We start from the raw sequence: 4,340 nt of genomic DNA, 5'->3' as shown, positions 1-4,340 counted from the left end.
TTCGATGGTTTTGCTGACGACTTGTTAGATTTTAGGTGGTTTTGGAAGATGATTAGGCGTTTGACTCTTCACGTGGCACTAGACCAGTTTTCTTCGCATCAGACAAGCTCATCCTCACTCCATTCTTTTTTCTTCATTCGCAATGGATGCCGTTGTAGACCATGGCAACGAGGACGCTGCCGTAGAAGTTGTTGCTGTCCAAATCCTCAACCCAGCTTTCTTCATAGTCTACGGTTTGACTTTTCGTCCAGATCCCTCATAAACGTTGGGCGCGTTGTTCTCCTCGTCCACGATGAAGATCATGTCGCCGTTGCTCGGAACGCTACGGCAGGACCCTTCCACTCAGCGAGCATGCCAGCCTGCATGTCCTCCCACCTGCAGGCCACGGGGTCGAACACCATGGCCCTTGGCGTTGCTGCCGCGTACGTTGACCGTACAGATCTTCCCGCCTGCGCAGGCGGCGTCTCCAGCGCGCCTGTTCACCGCTCGTTCCCGCAGCGGAGGGAGCGGCTCCCACGGCATGGACATCGTGGCGGTGTCCCGGGAAGATATGGGACCTTTTTAATGTGTCCTTTACTAAAATGTTACCTTATAACAAATATAATTTTTTATTCTTTTTAACAAAACAAGATCATCGATTTTTAGGAAAAAAATCATTGATTTTTGGGGAAAAAGTTATTTTGAAATAATTTCATCAATTTTGAAAAAGGTTCACCGATTTGGAAAAGAGTTCACTGATTTTGAAAAAAGTTCATCGATTTTGAAAAACAGTTCACCGATTTTGAAAAAGAGTTCATCGATTTTGAAAAAAAAAATCATGGAATGTGAAAAGAGTTCATCTGTTTTGAAAAAGAGTTAATCGGTTTTGAAAAAAAGTTCATCGATTTTGAAAAAAGTTCATCGAATTTGAAAAACAGTTCATCTATTCTGAAAAAGAGTTTGTCGATTCAGAAAAAAATTTCATGGATTGTGAAAAGAGTTCATCAGTTTTGTAAAAAATAGTTCATCAATTTAGAAAAAAAAAAGTTCATCGATTTTGAAAAACAGTTCATCGGTTGTGAAAGAAAGTTCACCGATTTTGAAAAATAGTTCTTTCAAATTAGCAAAAGAACAAGAAAAGGCGTTCCAAAAAAACAAAAAACATAACAAAACCATTCCGAATAAAAAAGAAAAAGAAATAGAAAAAGGAATCATTGTAAGAAGAATACGGCGAAGAAGCAGTAGTTGAGCAACTGACACGAGGTAGTGAGGTGGTTAGTGCATGAGGCAAATGACCATGAGGTCGCGGGATCAATTCCCATCGAAAGCACACCTTCCTTGTCCTCACAACTGGAAGGAAAGGAAAAAAGATGGGCCAAGCCCAGCTAACGCGGCTGCAGGCGCCGGTTTGCGGAAACAGCTATAACCGGCGCCTGCATCGCTAAATAGAAAATGCCTTAAGCGCCAGCTAGAAGGCTAGTGCATTCTAGTGGGTCGTGGCCCAATCCCGCACTAACTTGCTCGCTTCACCCACTATTCTTTTTTAGCTATTGGTCTAGTATGAAAAAACCGGCCATTTTTTATAATACTATTAAAATATGAATCCATTTTTTTTACAGATTTTTAAAACATTTCATGAATTTTAGATAACTTCATGAATCTGGAAAATTATAAGAATCTGGAAATAACCTTATGTACTCAAGGAAATTTCCTGCACGAATTTGGAAAAAAGATTGCAAATCTGGAAAAAGGTCATTAATTTAAAAAAGAAGTCCACAAACTAAAAAGATACCGCATTAAAAAATCATGGATTTGAAAAATATTCGAGAAGGAAAAAAAGTTAATGAATCTGAAAAAATTGCAAATTTCAAAAGGTTCATGAATTTGAAAGCGAAAAAGGGAAACGAAAAACATAAAAGGAAGAGGGTAAACAAAAAACAAAAAATGGTTTTTTTGGAAAAATAAAAAAGGAAAACGAAAAAGGACCACATAGAAAACCGGCCAAAGACAAAGTAAAAATCACAGAAAACAGGCCCAGAAAAGCGTGAGAACCTACTACAACATGAGAGAGAAAAATAAGATGACTATGAGGTATGAAAAATTAAATTGGCCAAGGCCAAAGGTTGAACGGGGTGTGCGCTTTCTACGAGTACAATATAAAGCTTAGCCGTGTTCCGTCAAAATAAGTAGAAAGCGGCGCCTTATCTCAATAAAATAAGTAGAAAGCGGCACCTTATCTCAATAAAATAAGTAGAAAGCGGCGCCTTAATCACTCAATAAGGTTTGGCCTGGGGCACTGCTATTTGTCGCCTGCTGCAAGCAACACAGCAGGCTCATGGGTCACTGATGGCACGGTATAATGCAGGCCATTATATAGATAACTAGTAAGATGCCTATGCTACGCTATGGAATCACGAAAATATTAGGTGGACCTAAGTTATATTCAAATGCATGTACATGCTATGGATTAATATAAAGAATATCAATACATTCATCAAAGCGGTGTTATATTTTTGATAGGTACACATCAAGCACAATCAAACATAATGTTTTATCATGGTGTTTAGAAGGAACTTCTATGCCTATGGCGTTCAGGCCAAAGGTTGAACGGGGTGTGCGCTTTCTACGAGTACAATATAAAGCTTAGCCGTGTTCCGTCAAAATAAGTAGAAAGCGGCGCCTTATCTCAATAAAATAAGTAGAAAGCGGCACCTTATCTCAATAAAATAAGTAGAAAGCGGCGCCTTAATCACTCAATAAGATTTGGCCTGGGGCACTGCTATTTGTCGCCTGCTGCAAGCAACACAGCAGGCTCATGGGTCACTGATGGCACGGTATAATGCAAGCCATTATATAGGTAACTAGTAAGATGCCTATGCTACGCTATGGAATCACGAAAATATTAGGTGGACCTAAGTTATATTCAAATGCATGTACATGCTATGGATTAATATAAAGAATATCAATACATTCATCAAAGCGGTGTTATATTTTTGATAGGTACACATCAAGCACAATCAAACATAGGCCCAGTTCTTTTGCCAGAATCTGGGGATTCTCCCAGAATTCGACCCTTATCCAGCTTCTCTCAGAATCTTTAAGCCCCATTTATTTTACAATCCTATTTAGTTAGGGTCAAATTAGATAGGATTGTAAAACAAATGGGGCTCAAAGATTCTGGGAGAAGCTGGGTAAGGGTCGGATTCTGGGAGAATCCCCAAATTCTGGCAAAAGAACTGGGCCATAATGTTTTATCATGGTGTTTAGAAGGAACTTCTATGCCTATGGCGTTCAGACCTTGAGAGGGGCTACTATGCCTACGACACAGACCTGAGAGCTATTGATTGTTTGTTTCTTTGGATAACTTACCAGGCTTGCCACCTGGTCTGTGTCTCACTTCTTGCCAACGCGATTTAGGTGTCGCTCATGACGGTGGCTTAATGGGTCATGATCACTGTTACCCACTACTTACATGTTCATTTTTTTTCCTTTTCGAGAATTTGCTCAATTTGATAATATGTTTACTCCGTTAATTTTAGATAAACACTTCGAAGATTTGTTTGCATGGTGCAAAAACATTTACATGTATGTACAAAATATTTACGCACCAGCTCATGTGCCCTCCTTCCTCCTGGATGCTCATATATACGCCTGATCTCAACCCTACTTATCTTGCAATTTTTCTACCGTAGCAACTTGGCGATATAAGGTGGAACTCATCTACATTCATGTTTCGGGACCCTGTCGGAGGGGGTCCTTTGTTGTCTTTGTCAACATCAACCCACACTACTCCCATGATGAGGCGTGAGTAGTACTTCCTGTTGGGGAACGTAGTAATTTCAAAAAAAAATCCTACGCACACACAAGATCATGGTGATGCATAGCAACGAGAGGGGAGAGTGTTGTCCACGTACCCTCGTAGACCGAAAGCGGAAGCGTTAGCACAACGCGGTTGATATAGTCGTACGTCTTCACGATCCGACCGATCAAGTACCGAACGCACTGCACCTATGAGTTCAGCACACGTTCAGCCCGATGACGTCCCTCGAACTCCGATCCAGCCGAGTGTTGAGGGAGAGTTTCATCAGCACGACAGTGTGGTGACGATGTTGATGTTCTACCGACGCAGGGCTTCACCTAAGCACCGCTACAGTATTATCGAGGTGGACTATGGTGGAGGGGGGCACCGCACACGGCTAAAAGATCAACTTGATCAATTGTTGTGTCTATGGGGTGCCCCCCTGCCCCCGTATATAAAGGAGCAAGGGAGGTGCGGCCGGCCAGGGAGGAGGCGCACCAGGAGGAGTCCTACTCCCACCGGGAGTAGGACTCCCCCCTTTCCTAGTTGGAATATGATCCGG

The sequence above is a fragment of the Triticum aestivum genome, chromosome 5A, assembly GCF_018294505.1.
Source record: "Triticum aestivum cultivar Chinese Spring chromosome 5A, IWGSC CS RefSeq v2.1, whole genome shotgun sequence".
Lineage (NCBI taxonomy): Eukaryota > Viridiplantae > Streptophyta > Magnoliopsida > Poales > Poaceae > Triticum > Triticum aestivum.
Note: the sequence above shows the minus strand (reverse complement) of the source record.